This window comes from Barbus barbus (assembly GCF_936440315.1).
Source record: "Barbus barbus genome assembly, chromosome: 17".
Classification (NCBI taxonomy): domain Eukaryota; kingdom Metazoa; phylum Chordata; class Actinopteri; order Cypriniformes; family Cyprinidae; genus Barbus; species Barbus barbus.
In genome coordinates this window covers 3642735-3663403 of record NC_136745.1, presented here as the reverse complement: position 1 = coordinate 3663403, position 20669 = coordinate 3642735, and the positions used below count along the sequence as shown (strand labels likewise).

The following is a 20669-nucleotide window of genomic DNA, read 5'->3' as shown; positions in this document are numbered from 1 at the left end:
CAACTAAATGAATACTACTAAATAAGTCTAAATAATCATAACAAACTTAGTTTTCCTTGACAAGTAAGGGTGCTTATAAAAATATTTACAAAAAAATTGCATAGGTTTTTTTGGTCACACTTTATTTTAAGGTCCAATTCTCGCTATTAACAAACCATTAACTATGACTTTTGCCTCAATAAACTCCTAATTTTATGTTTATTAATAGTTAGTAAGGTAGTTGTGAAGTTCAGGTATTGGGTAGAATTAGGGATGTAGAATATGCTCATACGGAATATGTGCTTTATAAGTACTAATAAACAGCCAATATGCGAATAACAGGTATGCTAATAAGCATCTCCCTAGTGAAAAAATAGTATACTTAAGTAAAATTTATTTGCATGTACTTTAGTATAACTTAATATATTTGTGGCAGACTATAAATTGGTATACTTAAAGTCTGCTAAATTGGAACAAATAATTTTGAACTTAATGCATTTTAGTTGTGCAAAAGCAGCGCTGAAGTTCAACTAAAGTTGTAATAAATATACTTATTTGTGCTAAAGTGGAACTATTCTAAGTGTACTGAAGTACACTTTAAATATCCACTCTTTTATTGAATTTTTGAAATGCAGAATTCATTCAGCATAAACTTCAAATGTATTTTGGTGACATTACAATTGCACTGTAAGAGTGTTGAACATAATATTATGCTAATAACAAACTGAGGTCATACTCTCACTTACTTTTGGTGACTTTAAATTCATGTTGGAGGCCCCCCACCCCCAATAAAAAGAACTTGAAACAAATATGATTCCTAACCTTTTTATTTATACAACATTTGCTTTAATATTTTGCATATTTTTACTTATACAGTACAAAAGTTTGGACACATTACTATTTTAATGTTTTTGAAAGAAGTCTCTTATGCTCATCAAGCCTGGATTTATTTGATCAAAAATGCATAAAAAATAAAATAAATTAAAATAATGGTTCTCTATTTTACGATACTTTAAAATATATTTCTGTGAAGCAAAGCTGAATTTTCATCAGCCATTTCTCCAGTTTTCAGAGTCACATGATCCTACAGAAATCAATCATTCTAATACGCTCATTTATTATCAATGTTAAACAGTGCTTAATGGTTCTTTTATAACCTGTGATCCTTTTTTCAGGATTTGTTAATTATTAAAAGTTGTTTAAAAATAATAAAAAATAAATAAATATTTTATAACAATATAAAAAAAAACATTTATAACAAGTCTCATTACATATAATTTTTTTTTTAATGGGTCCAAACTTATGTACATATTAATCCAACTTTATCTAAGGTAATCTCTTTTTCATTGGATGAAGATGTAATTGCTGTTGTTATTATTATTATTATTTTGCTGTTTTATTCAATTTAATTCATAGTTCTAGAATACCACTTAAGTAGATGAACATAAGTACTTTTAAGGGATGCTGGTTATGGTTATGGTTATGGAGGCTCCTCCTCAAAGCCCGAGGCCCTAGGCAATCGCCTGCTAGATAGCTAGCGCCGCCCCTGCCTTTAAATCAAGTTTGTGAATTTCTTTCACCATTTCAAATCCATGAAGCCTATATGTTGTTTGCATACTTTTGTAACTACATTCTATATGTGACCATGGACCACAGTCATAAGGCATTTATACGTCATCTGAAAGCCGAATAAATAAGCTTTCCAGTGATGTATGGTTTGTTAGGATCAGACAATATTTGGCTGAGATACAACTATTTGAAAAACTAGAATATGAGGGTGCAAAAAAAAAAAAAAAATCTAAATATTGAGAACATCTCCTTTACAGTTGTCCAAATGAAGTCCTTAGCAATGCATATTACAAATCAAAAATAAAGTTGATATATTCTCGGTAGGAAATTTACAAAATATCTTCATTGAACATGATCAACTCTGCCCTTACAGCACCTGTTAGCAGAAACATACTGGATGTTTCAATTCATACCTCACGTTTTCTTTGCTTTGCCCAAAAAGAAAGTCTCATCTTAAAAAGTAATAATAAAAAATACACAGCATCATCTTAAAATAATTTCATCATTCTCAGATTTGAAATACATGGTGAGACTTATGTCTTTTGCAATGAGTTTCAAGACTCTAAAGGTTTCTTTTGAAAAATGTGCCAAATCTGCAACACAGATTCCCAATAGTGTGTACTCTACTGAGCTCAAGTATAGCAAAAGTACAGCAAACCCGATTGTTGGTGAATTTCAGAGCTCATGAAAGTATAAGGTGAGGAGAGACTGACTTATCAAGCCCCTTCACTGAACATACTATATTTAGGCCGATGTTAAAATCACATTATTAAAATACTTAAGACACTTTTAAGGGGTGAATGAACAAACAAATATCAATACACAGAATGTGATATTGTCTCTTGTGCCATAGTCTTAGGTGAGAACTCATATACAGTGGCCTTGTTTACTTTAATGGTATGACAGCATACAATACAAATAATCCCCACAGACATACATTATATGGCCTTCATACAGCTACAGGATGATAAGATGAGTTGCTTCATTCATCCCTTATCAACACTAGTCGTCGGGCTGAGTGAGCATGCACATGTCATTTGGGTTATGAAGTGGCGTCCTCTTTCAAAGGTTTCGTCCTGTTAGTTTATATGGGTGTGTATGTGTGAAAATCACTTTTAACAAGTTTCAAACATGTTGTAGATAGAATTAAGAACTGAGCCAGTGTACTTTCTGAAAGATGAATATATATATATTTCATCCTTCCCCAAATGCATTTGTAAAAAGTATAGTATTTTACAAATGAATTTGTAGTGCACTAAGTTTGTGCTTGATGAAAACATGAAATAACTACATTTAGAATGTATTTTCAGTTAGTATAGACATGTCAATCTATTGTTAGTATACTTATCATTAAATAAATATATTTTAAAAACAATTAAGTATATTTATTTTTCACTAGGGCTAAATGTGAGAATTGGTCCATATACTAAAGTGTTATCTTTTTTTTAGTATCATATTCAATACATTAGGCTTCTCATATACTTGAAGAGACTATTTATACAACAGTATAGCGGACTATTTAAAATGCATACAAATATCAGCTGTCACTTTATATCTCCAGACAATTTAAGTAAGATGGCATTTCAATTCTCAGTTTTATGATCAAACCTTTGGAGTTTTTATTGTAGGGGGGCAAACATTACATGACTTTTCAAAAAACAAAAGTATGGATAATCAAGTAATGAAGTACACCTACAGTAAGTTGCTTCAGTTCAGTAAGACTTCACTTTAAAATATTACTATCAATATATAAGCTATTCTTAAAAATCTGTAAAAAACAAAACAAAAAAACAAACTTTGCAGCAAAAAGACATGCCAATTACGACCTAAAGGTGGACATTTTTACAGTTATACTAAAAGTCCTTTTATTTACTACCACTAAACTATCAATCCTACTTATGATACAGTAGACTATGGAGTAAACAAAGAGGTCCGGGGTACGGCTCATGTGTCCATGTATAGTTCAATATGTTTTGACGCTCTTCGTGCAACTCTATGCATTTAACCATTTTCTCCTGCTTCCTTGGTATCTAGATACAGAGGCAAAGAGTTGCCATTTTGATAATGCAAACATACTGCATACAGCGTGAACACAAAGAGGGGAGAAATCGAACTCGGGTTCGGACCAATTAAACTAACTGTGAAAGCACACTAATATAATTCATTAGTCAAATGGCTAATCCATGTGGCTCATCCATTTCAATTTTAGACCGTTTATAATAAAGATGGTATGACAGTTAGTTCTGATCCACAAATTTTATTGGTCAAGTGGCATATGGACATTCAGTGAGCAAGTATCGACTTTAATATCTCCCTGTCAATAAACTGTCTGACGAAAACAATTTTGCAATGTACTACAATATCATTTTTGACATTTCTGTGAGAAGTAGGATTTCATTTCTTGCTCCTGAGATATTTTTGAGGATAGATTAGCATGCTCAACAAGTACACTTTTTCTAGAGAAAGGTCAGTGACCTGAGGCACAGCAAACCGAAGTACACAGCCAAGGCTCCATTTGCTCAGAAAATGGCTGCCAATCCACAGAAGCACCTTGGGGAACCATTTATACAGGCTTAACGTGCATCACAGTGACATCATGCATTTTTTGAGGGGACATCAGTGGCTCACTTGATGTTCAAGGCAGAAAAAACATTTTTAACTACTAGTGCTTTTAAACAGCTTTGGCATTTCAATAATACTAGGAGTGAAATTATTTTTTTGCCCTGAGAAAGTCATAAGAATTTCAAGTAATGCACTTTTTACATACCTACATTTTTTTATTTATGTATTTATTTATTTAGGTAGGTAGGTAGGTAAGTACAAGTACAAATTATTTGTTATTTATAGTGAAATATATATATATATATATATATATCAATCAAAATAACTATCAAAATAAAGTGTTACCAAAAAAACAAACAAACCTTATAATCAAAGACATATAAGTATTTTATGCATTGTTTAGGTTCGGTTTACCTAAACATAACCATTTAATTTCACTCCTACCTCTAAACCTAATCATTATCATCTCTTAAAAATGTGTACAGTACAAAGAAAAATAAACAATAATACTAATGCCATGATTTAGATGTCTCTGAAATTCATAAAGACAGATAGACAGAAAGAAAGAAAGAAAGACATGTAAAATTTACATTTACATTCTCTGGAGGTACCGAGAAATGACGAGAGGAGAAAGAATCTTTATAGTTTGATGTCTATGCATTATGTATTACTCACTTTTTATCTTCTTTCACATTTCCTCATGTTTTTAGTTTTTCTTTTGAGCTCAAATCACCAGGTATTATATTTTATAGACCTGTCTCACTGCTTCAGGTGCCCGACTGATGCCTCCAGTCCCAGAATGAACTACATTCCTATAGGCGGCAATTTGTCACTTCTCCATTTCTCTTGAAGGAGAGCTGTCCTCTGGGACAAATGGCTATTTTTTATACTTTATACACTGCCCGTCCATCCATTACCACTTTCAGTGTTGCTTTCACTGCGCTGGATGTAAGTAGCATCTACATGTAGCTACGGGCAGCGGGTTTAAGACCTATCGATCATTTCCCAGAGTTGTTCAACACGCGGCCTGTAGTTGGAGGTCTGACATATTGCAGCAACTGAGAATACTTCACGCTCCGCTGTGTCTGCACTGGGTCCATCTGGTTTGGGTTGGGATTTTAAACTTCACTGAACTGAAATAGTCTTCTCTTAAGTCTATTTTGTTAGTGCAGGTTTTGGCAACAAAAAATTTTCTGATCCTAAAAAATCTAATCTCAACACATTTGATAAATGGATATGCTCTTCTTAATTGTGTCATTTTATCTAAATATCATCATTTGTAAGATTTAATCAGTCGAAAATGTTTTGAGGGTTATTGATCTAATTGTGTGTTTCTGGATGATAGTGATATGTGACACTGTATTAGGGAAAGGGAAGTGGTGTGTGGCCAAGTATGGTGACCCATATTCAGAATTTGTGCTCTGCATTTAACCCATCCAAGTGTACACACAGTATTGAACATACCCCCGGAGCAGTGGGCAGCCAATGTTGCTGCACCCGGGGAGCACCTTGCTCAAGGGTCTCACCTCAGTCGTGGTATTGGACTGGTATTGAAGGTGGAGAGAGAGTTGGTTATTCACTCCCCCAGCTACAATCCCTGCCGGACGTGAGAATCAAACCCACGACCTTCAGGTTACAAGTCCAACTCTCTATCCATTAGGCCACGACTTTTAAAATATAATAGTGGATTTATTATTTTACATTAATAACACTTTTTTTCAAAAAGTATTAATAAGAATGATATCAAAAGTCTTTTTACGTTTTGTAAAATTTACCCTCATTTCTTCCCCATCATTGACATGTAAACACGGACAGTCATACTTTGACATTCTGTGTAATGTTACAGAAGTTCACAACAAATTTATGAGTTCTGAAAGTTACAGCACGTGTCCATCAAAATGTTTTTATCTCTTGTTTGATTCCTTATATGTTTTGTAATCTGTTTATAAGGATGTAGATTGCTTTTCTTTTCTCAGAGGTTTTATGGAGAGTACTGTAACTACCTGTTTTAGAAACTGTCTGTTAAAGCAGAAAGACGCCACACCTGATGGAGTTTCTGACGGGTTTTAATGCTTCCTGTGATCAGATGATGAAATGCTTTGCATGGAAAATATCACTGAATATTTTGAAGAGAGACAAAGAGACTGCAGCTTAAAAAGCATGATAGCAGTATTCAGCTGTCGGAGCATCTTCGGCCAAACTACATCCATAATTGCCAGTGGCTCTTTCTATACAGAATTCAGTGATGGTGTTAAAGACTCACATTTCCGTTCTCTGATCTCAGATCTGACATTTACCTGCCGGTGTACGCAGCTTCACTGGTCAGCGATGGGAGGCATTTATGATGTTCCATATTCAACAAAAACATATTTGCTTCTGTTTTCTTTAAAACCGGCTCTGTAGGTTGGATTTCAGAGGGAACGCAAGAGAATGGATACTGCCAGATTTCTGTCATTTCTAAAGGTCAAATGTGATCACTGAATTTACAGAGAGGCTCTTGATGTACATGTTTTAGCCTGTCTTTCTGACATTTTGCAGAATGGGGTTGTGCTCACCAGCTACTTGAAATGGGGTCACAAAATAGTTTTTGTCCCCACACACAGGAAATAAAAAACAAAAACAAAACCTTCCTCCATCAAAGCTAGCTTGACCACTGTGTAAGAAATATCACACCAGTCTGTTAATATTTCTGTTCACATTTATTGTAAGCCTTAAGACATGTTTCATTTTTGCACCAAACAGCTAATGTTTTCTTATACATAGAGGCAGTGCATGTAAGAAAACTAACAGCAAGACCAGAGGGTGAAGACTTAGAGGGAGGCATCTGTCTTTTATTTCATTTGAGCTTACTACGGTCTCATTGAGATTCTGTAGCAAGTGTGTGAAGGTGGATGAAATGTCATACAAAACGAGTTACTGTGATTGGTTGGTTATCCTGTCAATGTGATAGGGCTCACCTCTCATGTTTGCAGTCGGTCTGTAAATCTGCCTCAGTGGCTCAAAATGGCGGCAATGAACAGAATAATTACAAATTTATCAACTCACCCACACTGACATTCTTTTGGTCACATCTAAATCATAATGAACCTAAAATAATGACTGCATCAGATTTTTGTATGCACGTCATTGCCTGTGACCTTTATGATGGCAGAGTTTACGGACACCAAAAAGGACCAAAAAAATGGACCAAAATGGACCAATGGACCAAAAAGAAGGTGACTATTTCTACTAACAACAGCAGAACAACAGTTAGCAGTTGTCTCATTCTATGATTTAACATACATTTCTATGATTTAACATACATTTCACATTAACAGACAATACAAGAACAATATGCTTCCCAAATAAAACTACTATTGGTTTCAAATTTATATTTCATCTAGTTGCCAAGCGTAATCATTAAACACCAATTTAATATTACAAGGGAAAGGATGTTTTCACTGGTGAGTTTGTCAGCTATGTTATGGACCAATTGTTAGTCACTACACGTTCCCAATAAGCACTGCACTTCAAGTAACACTACATCCATCCATCCATCTAGATGGTCACTGGTACGAGTATGTTTTTATGCCTTATAAATAGAGCAAACTTACAGTAGCTCCTGCACACACATAATTTTACTAAATATTTTCTTAATTTCAATTAAATTTAAACTCACATTTTATTTAAATTGAACATGGATTATGTTGACTTTAATATTTTTTTATTCATTATTTTGAACTTGACAACCACTCTCTTTAAAAACAGACACCGCAAAAACTGAAATTTATGGGACATCGATGCAATTTCAAGCAAACTGTGCATAAAATATTTATTTGAGATTATAACAATCATACCCTTAATGGATAAATTATGATTGTTGTGAAGAAAATCTCTAGAAAAAAATATATTTGTCATCAGCGGACATGACACCCTAAATTGGGCAATTACTAATTTACAGTTTAATAAATTAAAACAGGAAACTTTACCAAAATAAGTCCATCGTATGTCATGTTTACTTAATGTGCTACTGCATGCTTGTGATACAGATTTAGGCCGTGTTCACACTTGGCGTCTTTTTTGACTAGAAAAAGTTGACAAGAGCGTTTTTTTTAATGAAAAACAAAGCTGGCAGCGTCTGTTACAAATAGCAGCTGAGAGCGTCTTTTGTTGTCATAGCAACAGCTGTAACAGTAGCCTAGCGCTGTGTACTGCAGAAATGTCAAGAAAGAGTAAAAAGTTGGCTCTTGCGTTGGCTTTTGAAGTTAACGGGAAAGAAAATGTCGATTCACAACGACGTTTGTGGGTGCACGACATTATACGGGGAAGGAACCAATATTATGATAGAGTTTTGTGCACATATCATACAGCTCCTTGTGCTCCGAAACTAGTACGAGCAGTAATCTACCGGCACCTTCTCCATTTTTCTTCTTGTTGTTATGGAAACGACAGATCTCGCTACTCGCTTGTCATTGGTCAGCTGTCAAAAAGGCGCTTGACGTAGGGCGTTTTTTCAGAAAAGTTGACATTTTTTCAACTCGAAAAAACGCTCTGAGCTGCAGAAAAAGACGCCGGCGGTGGCGTTTTAAAAAGCGCTCAGGACTTTTTTGAAAACACGGTTTACTCCATAGGATTATAATGTAAAACAGACGCCGGCAGCTTCGAAAAAGACGCCAAGTGTGAACACGGCCTTATACTTTGCATTTGAGTGAATAATATGACAAGCAATACACAATGTGTGTGAATGTTACTTTGTCAAATACAGTAGCATTCATTCACTCTGGTATGTGTACAAGATGAATAAACAATCAGATGTCAAAATAAAGCTAATGCTAGCACATGAATGTTTGCCAAGTCTTTTCATAATCCCCTCCTGCACAGATTTTAGTCAGATTAAAGTCCAATTTTGATGCAGCAAAATTCCCTGAGCATCAGATATTAGGTCATGAAATACTATTAATTCTCCAAAATAAATGTAATTATTCACAACCTGTTATGCACAAACTGAGGACCATCTCCGCAACACCCAGTATTTTAAAGCTTTGTCTATGCAGATAAAACCCCAAAAATTAATAGCAATTCGTCAAATCGACAGAGCTGAAAGACAAGTGCAATTATTTAAGAAGTTAGGCACCATCTCTCAATTCCAGTAGAAAAGCGTAGGCGTGACTAACTGTTGTGACGTGTAAAAACATTGTGTGGAGTGATTGAGGACAGCCAGAGAATGATGTTCAGTTAAACTAAGTGCTTTCAGTACACTTAAAGCAAATGGACTTGCTTAACTTGAATGTGTATAATATTAAAGTCATAAAGCAGATTGATTGCTTTCAGAGCCCTTATTCACTATATGAGACACTGTCACTTTATGTATAACCACATTATGGCTTCAATTAAAACAAGACCATAGTCAGTCATAAAGAAATGCTATCACTTGACATGCCGACTGGCTAGGGGTTATCTGTGCATTATTTTAACCGTAATGTCACAGCAAATACAGTGTCTCTTCATTCCCAAACGTGTTGTGTCACTACGTCTGATGTGTATTTGTTCAATGCAGTCTTTGTTAAACCATCATCTCATTTAGTTCATTAGACTCAAGTGCCTCTTATTCATGCACAGTTTTGTAGCTCAAAGTGTTAACGCTGGAAAGTCGTGCATCACAAAGCTACCCCCATGAATACCATCTCGCTAATAAAACTAACACAATTTAAGTGTGCATATTTATGGTCCTCAATAACCCAAAAGTCTTCATAAAAAACGAGAGCTGACATGGGTAGAAGGAATCCTCCAATGTAGCCCCTCGCGAGTCCCCTTTAATGTATGAGACGTTCCATTAAAATGGGAGCATGTCCTCACGAGCAGAGCTTTTAGGCTGATTAGTTACAGGAATAGAAAAAAAGGACTCCCGATGACCTTCAGTAACACTGTTGGTAGGCCTCCAACAATCTTCCAATACACACACACAGCCAAATCTCCAGTTGTTTAATATTCCAACAGCAGCCCGTGGAGCCATCTCTCATTTGACATCATAATTATTATTAGGGGAGAGAAAGAAAAAGGCAAATCTGCATGTTCAATTAGAGCCAGCCTTATGCCAGATAGATAATAACACACGAGATTGGGTAATGTCCTTGATTTAGAACTCCTTACTCTCGCCATCATTCTCCTGCCCTCTTGTTTGCTCTCCCTCCCTGAGCACTGATGATAGAAAAGCAGGCAAAGAAAAGCTGAAATGCATTTGAAGGAAGGGGCAATGGCAGGTCTGCAGCCAGGACCCGGCATGGTCAAGAGCTCAGAAAAGAACATCTGGATTCTTCTCTGAACTATGTGATTTGCTGAGATACATAGGAGATACTTGCAAAAACATTCATATCAACAATCTCAGTCCTTCCCTAGCCCTGGCCCTAACCCACCTGGTGTTAGATGGCACTAGTTGGTTGAAAAACTTTTTACAGTCCCAGACTCTGAACCTATTAAAAGGCACAGACTGGTGTTGTGAGTAAGATCTTGCTAATGACCTATAAAGCCCTGAATGGTTTGGCACCTCAGTATTTGAGTGAGCTCTTATCTCATTATAGTCCTTCACGTCCGCTGCGATCTCAAAACTCTGGCCATTTGATAATACCTAGAATATCAAAATCAACTGCGGGCGGGAGATCGTTTTCCTATTTAGTGCCCAAACTCTGGAACAATCTACCTAACACTGTTCGGGAAGCAGACACACTCTTGTCAGTTTAAATCTAGATTAAAAACCCATCTCTTTAACCTGGCTTACACATAATACACTATCGCATTTCTATCATTCAAATCCGTTAAAGGATTGTTAGGCTGCATTAATTAGGTCAACCGGAACCGGGAACACTTCCCAAAACACCTGATGTACTTGTTACATTGTTAGAAGAATTGCATCTACACTAATATTAGTCTTTTTCTTTCTTATTCCGAGGTCACCGTAGCCACCCAGATCCAGACTGTATCCAGATCAGATGGTGGATCAGCACCTAGAGATGACCTCTACAGCCAGGACACCTAGATGAGGCCCAGAGACTGATTCCCAGTGAAGACCCTGTCTCCAAGACGGCCATCGGGACAAGACCACAGGAACCAGATGAGTCCTTTGAACAATCTGATTCTGCTTTAGCCTAGATTTAAACTGCTGATTTTGTCTGGCCAGAGGAGAATGACACTATTTCGACAAACTATTTCCCCGTCTAAATGCTGTTAAGCTGATATAAAGCCACCCAGCTTTATATCAAGCCGATGTAAAGCTGCTTTGACAAAATTTGCATTGTTAAAAGCGCTATACAAATAATATTGACTTGATTGTCTTGTTCAAGGCCCTAGCAATAACTTTAAACCAGGGTTGTCCAATCCTGCTCCTGGAGAGCGAACTTCCTACAGAGAATCCTCCTACAGGATTTAACTCCAATTGGCTCCAACAGGGTTAGCTCGTTTAGGTTTGAAGCTGAAATCTGGCCCTCTAGGAGCAGGACATCCTTACTACACCCCTACCACTGAAATTGGACATACTGGCTGGTTGACAGGAATGCTACAGCAGTGGCGTGCACAGACCTCTGGAGGGGCAGGGGCGAAATGGCATTATGAGGGCAACATCATGATTCACGATTTTATCGCAATTCTTTGTCATTTTGGTTTTTCTATCTTGCAAGTTGTTTGAGCATTACAGCCATACTAATTAAAGACAAACCCTTTCAAGGTAACAAAATATAAAAAAGTATGGCGGATATTTAGGCCAAAGTGGGTGAAGATAAAAATCGTTGTCTATTTTATCTTTGTTATTAAAAAATTAGAGCAAAAGATACACATTACAAATACACATAATATACAAATAAAATTAACCATGTTTTATTTTCAGGTAGGTCACAATAGGTTTATTGGTAACACTTTATAATAACGTCCAGTTATAAGTAATTTATAAGTGATTAGTTAATGATTAACTAATCATTTACAAAACATTCATAAGCGATTAATAAGTGACATGCTAACAATTTGTGTATGTTTTGTTAATTCATTTAAAAGTCATTTACAAGTAATTAGCTAATGATGAACTAATCATTTACAAAACATAACTATACATTCACAAATGATTAAGTAATATGCTAACGATTTATAAATCTGTCATAAGTTATCTTTATAAATAGCATCATGAAATAATTAAACATCCTTAATGGTTAATAGTTACTAGTTAATATATTATTAATCACTTATAAATCATTGAAATGTCAACATTGTACTATTATCTCAATAAACATTATAAATCATTTACAAAGCTTTCTGCATCCCCTAATCTAAAGTGTAAACTACTCATCAGTTGTAAATGTTTTGCAAACCTTCCAGGTTACAGGTTTTTTGTGAATATATATATATATTTACGCACACACGACTGGAAACCATAAAGTTTGTAAAACATTTACAACTGATGATTAGTTTACACTTTAGATTAGGGGATGCAGAAAGCTTTGTAAATGATTTATAATGTTTATTGAGATAATAGTACAATGTTGACATTTCAATGATCTATAAGTGATTAATAATATATTAACTATTAACTATTAACCATTAAGGATCTGTTTGATTATTTCATGATGCTATATTTAAAGATAACTTATGACAGATTTATAAATTGTTAGCATATACTTAATCATTTGTGAATGTATAGTTATGTTTTGTAAATTATTAGTTCATCATCATCTAATCACTTGTAAATGATTCAAAACTTATTCTACAAAACATAGATAAAAATATTAACATATCAATTATTAATCATCTATGAATGCATAGTCATGTTTTGTAAATGATTAGTTCATCATTAGCTAATTACTTGTAAATGACTTTTAAATGAATTAACAAAACATACACAAATTGTTAGCATATCACTTATTAATTGCTTATGAATGTTTTGTAAACGATTAGTTAATCATTAACTAATCACTTATAAATTACTTATAACTGGACGTTATTATAAAGTGTTACCGGTTTATTTAGCAGGAGCATTCAAGAAACTGTATGAACAAATATAAGAATAAAACATTTTATACATTGATGCCTATTAAAACAAATGTATTAAAGTTTTAGTGAGTGATTTTTCTCTTTGTGTTTGCTGTTTTGTTAACATTAAAGGAATAACGGCGCGCACAGACGCAGCGGCTTCTCTCTCTCCCGACAGAACGGTGTTTTTGTGTTTTTTGTCTTGTAAGTCGCAATGTTTTTGTACATCTTCGTCACGTCTACATGTCTTTAAGCGCGCATACAGTCGTGAGTTTCTGCTCGATGTCGGCAGAATCACAGTTTTAGAGTTAAACTCAGCACACGCCGAAGAGCTGCGGGACCTCCGTCTGCTCCGAAAGCCCACTCCATCACCGACCCCCACTACTGCATCTCACCCACAGCGGAGGCGCTACAAGTGGCGTGAGAGGAAGCAGAAGAGGGGTAAGCGCGGAGGTGTCTGAGCTAGGCTAGCGGCCAACCCACACAAGCCAGCTATCCCCACCATCGTATTGGCGAATGTACGCTCTTTGGACAATAAACTGGACTACAGCCGACTACTTCGCTCTACTCAGAGGACTGTAAGAGACTGTTGTGTTTTTGTGTTTACGGAAACATGGCTTAACAACAGCGTACCGGACTGCGCCATACAGCTCGACCAGCTAACATGCTATCGAGCTCACAGAGCTCTCGTCGAGGGAGGTAAGATCCGCGGCGGCGGGCTCTGTGTTTACATCAATGATGCATGGTGCCAGTGAGCAGCAGACAGCCCACCCAGATGCTTTTCTCATCTTGGCTGGGGATTTCAACCACGCAGACTTAAAGAGTGTGTTCCCAAAAATACACCAACACATAGACTTTCCAACAAGGGGAAAAAATACCCTGGACTTTGTTTACACCACCCAGAGAGGAGCTTACAAGGCCCTCCCCCACTTCGGAGCCTCAGACCACATCACTGTCATGCTAATGCCTGCATACAGACCGCTCATTAAAGCCATCAAACCAATACACAAACAGATACAAGTGTGGCCGGAAGGGTCGTCAGAGGCACTTCAAGACTGTTTTGACACCACTGACTGGAATATGTTTAAACAGGCTGCTACATACAACAACACTACAGACCTCCAAGAGTACTCAGAGACTGTCACTGCCTACATCACCAAGTGCATTGATGGGGAGGTCTACAGACTTCTGAAGGCTCGGAACGCTGCCTTTAGAGCTGGAGATGAGGAGGGCCTGAAGACAGCTAGGGCCAACCTTTCCCGCGGTATCAGAGAGGCCAAGAGACAGTACTCCAGGAGCATAGCCCATCGTTTCATCGACAGCAGAGACACTCGGAGCCTGTGGCAGGGGATACAGACCATTACGGACTACAAGCCCCCACCACAGACCTGTGACAGCACCATCCCCCTGCTAAACGAGCTGAATGCCTTCTTTGCTCGCTTTGAGGCACAAAACAGCACCACTGGACAGAAGACTCCACATCCTCCCGGCGACCAGGTGATGACGCTGTCCCCGGACAGTGTGAGGAGATCCCTCAGCAGGAACAATGCACGCAAAGCTCCGGGTCCTGACAACATTCCTGGGCGTTTACTGAGAGACTGTGCAGTGGAACTCACTGATGTCTTCACAGACATTTTCAACATCTCGTTAAATCAGGCCGTTGTCCCCACATGCTTCAAAGCTACCACCATCATTCCAGTCCCGAAGAAGTCATCTCCATCCTGCTTCAATGACTACCGTCCAGTCGCAATTGCTCCAATTCTCATGAAGTGCTTTGAATGGCTAGTCATGCACCACATCAAGTCTGTCCCCCCCCCTCCCTGGACCCCTTCCAATTTGCATATAGGTCCAACCGCTCGACCGAAGATGCCATCGCCACTGCCCTCCACCCAGCCCTCGCACATCTGGACAAAAAAGACACATATGTCAGGATGCTGTTCATTGACTTCAGTTCAGCATTCAACACAATCATCCCTCAACAGCTCACTCACAAACTGGTCCAGCTGGGGCTCAACACCTCTCTGTGCAACTGGCTGTTGGACTTCCTGACCGGGAGACCTCAGGCAGTACGGGTCGGCATTAACACATCCAGCACCATCACACTGAACACTGGGGCCCCCCAAGGATGTGTGGTGAGCCCCCTCCTCTTCACTCTGCTGACCCACGACTGCACACCGTCACACAACTCCAACCTTTTCATTAGATTGCGGATGACACGACTGTGGTGGGTCTCATTAGCAACAGAGATGAGACAAACTACAGGAGCGAGGTGAGCCGCCTGGCCGGGTGGTACAGTGACAACAATCTCTCTCTGAATGTGGAGAAGACGAAGGAGATTGTTGTTGACTTCAGGAGAGTACACACTCAGCATGCCCCTCTGACCATCAAGGGTGCAACTGTGGAGAGAGTGAGCAGCACCAAGTTCCTGGGTGTGCACATCACAGAGGACCTCTCCTGGACTAACAACACTGTAGCACTGGCCAAGAAAGCACATCAGCGACTCTACTTCCTCCGCAAACTTAGAAGAGCCAGAGCCCCGGCCCCCATCATGTGCACCTTCTACAGAGGCACGATCGACAGCATCCTAACTAGCTGCATCACTGTGTAGTATGGCGCTTGCAACGCATCCTGCCGCAAGTCACTTCAACGCATAGTGAGAGCAGCTGAGAAGATCGTTGGTGTCTCTCTCCCCTCCCTCCAGGACATCTACAGCACCCGTCTCACCCGCAAAGCCCTCCGCATTGCAGGTGATCCCACCCACCCGACACACAGCTTCTTCAGTCTGCTGCCATCAGGGAGGAGACTGTGGAGTCTCCAGGCGAGGACCAGCAGACTGAAGGACAGCTTCATACATCAGGCTGTCAGGAAGCTGAACTCCCTCCCGTCCTTGCCCCCCGTCCCCTCTTTTACCCCATGCAACACTGAACTTTGATACTACAACCCCCCCCCCCCCCCCCTCCCCCCAGCTCCCCACATCCCCAGGACCTTCCACCCCCCCACCCACTTAAAAACTGTGACCAGCACCTGTCATTTGTACAGCATTGGACTGATCACTACCTCATCCAGCATTGACTGCAAACTACCTCTTCGGATATTCTGATAAAAAAGACTATTCTTTTGTTACTTTAACAGACTGATAAGCTCTTCTTGCACTATACATATATCTGCCCAGTTTTGTTTTATTTAACTGGTTTGCACTCTATCTGCCATGTGCCTTATGCCACTTTATCTATCTCTTTCTTTATTTTTCTACAATGTCCTCATTTGCATATCTGTATAGTTGTATGTACATATGTTTAAACTGTATTTATCTGTATTTGAACGTCTACTATCAGTGTCTTAAATGTTAACTGTATGCACCAAGGGTCTGAGAGTAACGCAATTTCAATTCTCTGTATGTATGTGCCGTACATGTGGAAGAATTGACAATAAAGCAGACTTGACTTGACCTGACTTGACTAAACACTATTTTGAAGAATGTGAAAAACCAAACAGTTGCTCGTCCACAGTGACTTCCATAGTATTTTTTTTCCTACTGTTAAAGTCAAGGTGGACCAGTGACTGTTTGGTTACCCAGATTCTTCAAAATATCTTCTTTTGTGTTCAGCACAAGAAAGAAATTAATACAGGTTTGGGACAACATGTGAGTGAAAAATAATGGCAGAAATGGGTGAACTATCCCTTTAAGGAAAGGGAAAGGAAAGGGAAGTGGTGTGTGGCCAAGTATGGTGACCCATACTCGGAATTTGTGCTCTGCATTTAACCCATCCAAGTGTACACACAGTAGTGAACATACACCCGGAGCAGTGGGCAGCCAATGCTGCAGCACCCGGGTAGCAGTTGGGGGTTCGGTGCTCTCACCGAACCCCCAACTGCTTGGGGGTGGAGAGAGTGCTGGTTATTCACTCCCCCTACCTACAATCCCTGCCAGACCTGAGACTCGAACCGACGACCTTCGGGTTACAAGTCCGACTCTCTATCCATTAGGCCACGACTGCAAATTAATTTAATTACAGTCGGCAGCATGTTTAGCCTACTGTCCCTTTAAGACCTGCACGCATCTCATATACAGGCACGCATCCGTTTCTCTCAGCTGTTTACTTAAATTTTAGACATAACCAACTGTCTACATAAACCTTGTGTGTTTCGACAGTATTAGCACATAGCATAACTTAGTTGAGTAATCAGGCGCTGTTTGACGGGCTTTTTATTTAGCGCGATTTGGGTGTATTTGCTCAGAAAAAGGCGCTCATCAGAACAGCACACAAATTAAATGTTTAACCAGTAAGGCTTTAAAGTAGATGCAGATAATGTACTTTTGCGATTGTGAATAAGTGCAATTTCCCGAGAGCGTAACTCTACCGCTGAGTTAACATTGAAGTGAATGCATGTGGTGTTGTACAGTATATTGAGCCGGAGGCAGCAGAACTGCAGCTGATAGAATGTGCGCTGTTGCACGATACTATGCTATTTCTTCAAAAGCAGATCGTGGAGCCATTTTTATCGTCTACGATCAAAAATCGTCATATCGCACACCCCTACCCTCGGCAGAAATAGCAGACCGGGGGCACCGGACCAAAAGGGTACTTTAGCGTCGGACCTCAAAGGGGCAGGGGCTCGAGCCCTCCCCCCGTGCACACCACTGTGCTACAGTATTCCAATTCTAGTCTTAAAAAGCCAACTTTCTATAGAGTTTAGCTCCATTCTGCTTCAACACACCTGTCGGTCCTGAGGATCTTGGTTAGCTTGGTTCGCGATATGAGGATCAGGTGTGTGAAATCTGAACACCCCTGCCTCAGCCCTACGCCTAAAACCTGACAGCAGTGATTGGTTGGTAGTTATGTCTTTGCAAATCCTGGCCCTGACTCTAAAGGTGTAGATATCACAATGTATAGGTGGTTGACTCTAGCAAAAACACTAAACCAGGGCTGTCCAAACTTGCTTCTGGAGGGCCATCTTTTTTATAGATTTTTAGCCTTTACCTGCTCCAACACACCTGCATAAGAAGTTTTGAGTAATCCTGAAGACCATAATTAGCTGGTTCAAGAGTGTTTAATTAGAGTTTGAGCTAAACTCTGTCGGAAGGTGGCCTTTCAGGTGCAAGACCAGTCACCCTGCCCTAAACCTACCAGAGGAAAGTTGTTCCAGGACCAATAAAGGATGCTGATCCAGAAACAATCTCCCACTTGCGCATATCGCATTATGGGAATGCTTACAGATGGATGGAAGATCATGTGATCACATTCAAGCTTTATATCACAAAAATTCCAAACACAAAAATAAAACCAAACCATGTATGTTCTCTCCCTTTACGTAAGGTCCCCATTTCCATCAAAGCAGCAAGGTAGATGATTGCCCTTAAACTTGATGATGGAGGAGGACAGTGGGATGCATCTGTAATCCATTCCGCAGCAGGGGCCTGGCGGGCAGGCTAACTCCTGCGGTGGAGTGGGCTGATAGATGAAGCCCTCTTTCCTGGCCTGCCACACGCCCAGACAGGGCGAGCTCCATGTGGGAGCAGCAGGCCCCATAAGATGATGAGCCAGACTGCAAGGAGGAGACAGGTCACAGTGGCCTCATTAACACCACCACAAATACACACACTTGCCAAGCAAGCATCACACTCGATCTCTCACACTGCACTGCGAGGATGGAGCTGAAGTGCTTTTTTGATCCGGGCCTATGGTATTTCAGATAATGGGATTCAAGTAATTGTGTTTTCCTGGGGATCAGGGTCAGGGGAAATGTGAATGTCTCTTGCACTGTGGGTGGGATTCACCAGCAGTGTGCAGTGGGATTTCAGCCTCAGATTTGCCCTGACCAATAGCTGGACAGTGCATGAAATCCATTTCATCAGAAGTTCTTTGCTTTACTCAAAGGGCAATTGTGTCTTTTTCCAATTAGCAGAACAATCAACATTCAAAGAGCACACATATCTTGCCAAGCAATTGTATTTTTCCTTTGGATGAACTGCGAGAGCATTGCTAAGATGTTCCTTAAAATTACATACAATTATTTGTAGATTAAAACACTTTTACATAGATTTGCTTATCAGGTTATCAACCAAAAATAAGTTGAAACCCTTCCATCATCATCTCCAGAGTGTACATGATGAGCTTTTAACCACCTTGATATCTTTCTCACTAATGGTACACAAGCACTTTATTAAACATGTTTCTTCACTTGTCTCCCATGCCTTAGTCTAAACTGTAGTACTTTGTTGCACTAATAAGCACTATATAGCTTTGACCAAAGCAACTGCATTTCTCAATCTTCAAGTTGTGATGACATCTACTTTTTATAAAAGAGTAAATGGATTCTTTACTACTGCATTCCTCTAAGCCTCGCCATTACCATTTGGTAATCCTTTTCCTTTCCCTTGCTGTGATGGCTAAAATCACAGCTTTGAGAAGTATTGCAGAGCTAGCTGACTGATATTGGTAGCACTTGCGGCGAGTACCACTTTTTGCAATAGCAGGATTCCTGTTTCAATTTTTAAAGATCCTGATAGTTTATAGAGGCTGTCAGTAAAACCCAGCTCCCCCAGTACTGCTTTTTTATCTCATCAAACCAAGTAGAGAATATACTTCTATTAAGAGGAAACATCAGCATTGGTAATATCCAATTTACTGAGAAAGGAATGAGGCAGTTGATGTGACGGTATAATAACATGCTACATGAAGCCTGGCAATATGGAATATGTGAATAGAAAATGCATTTATGGTAAAGTAAATCTATCCAAAATCAAAGTAAATCATAGCAATTAATGACGCATTGACGCAATCTGGAGAATGCAAACAAATGCGCAAAATTATTCATGGCAGGAAGCGAAGTGTAGAAACAACCCAAGAACTTATCTGAAACTTCAATGATTGCTTAATAGAGAAAGCCAGACACAACTTTCAATCTATATAGAAAAAAAGAGTGAAAGCATTACAGTGGCTTCCTTTACAACAGTCTCTGACAGATAATATCAATTGCTTGTATCTCAACATGTACAATGTCACGAACACTACAAACAGAATGTTTATCTTTATAATGTACTGTATGTGTTGCTTGCACATATTTATCTCAAAGGAGTTGATTCAGTAAATATTTGTCTCATGATTCTGAACATTTGTTTTATGATTGAACATACTCAAGTTTAACAGTTAATTAGGATGTCATGGTAACTCACAAAACCAATTGACTTTTCTATAATTATGTCTCAGATATCACAAAAGGCTCTTGGGAATCTGTTTTCGATTTACATAATGTATAGCGTCCGCCACAATGATATGGTTCAAGATGATAAATGTAACCTTGGTAAGTCCTGTGAAAAACCGCTGCCTGTTTATGGCTGCATAAATACATAAATGTCTATGCATGTTAATTTACACACTTTGTTTGCAATTCATTGCCGGCTGACCGTCCATCATTGCTGACATCAGTTAAAAGCACTTTGGTGTTTTATGCAAAATCTTAAACAGATCGTCAACAGAAAAGAAACACATCTGCAACACGTCTTTCATTTATATTGTCCACCATGAGTTTATAGCACACATGCTAAACAGTTTAGTCAACCATAAATA

General features: G+C 38.8%; 1 protein-coding gene across 1 annotated transcript in view; it reads right to left on the bottom strand.

Moving 5' to 3' along the window:
• The window catches only part of LOC306883736 (neuroligin-3-like), a 246146-nt gene that overhangs the window by 66454 nt on the left and 159023 nt on the right, over positions 1 to 20669 (bottom strand). The gene's annotated exons all lie outside the window — the stretch shown is intronic.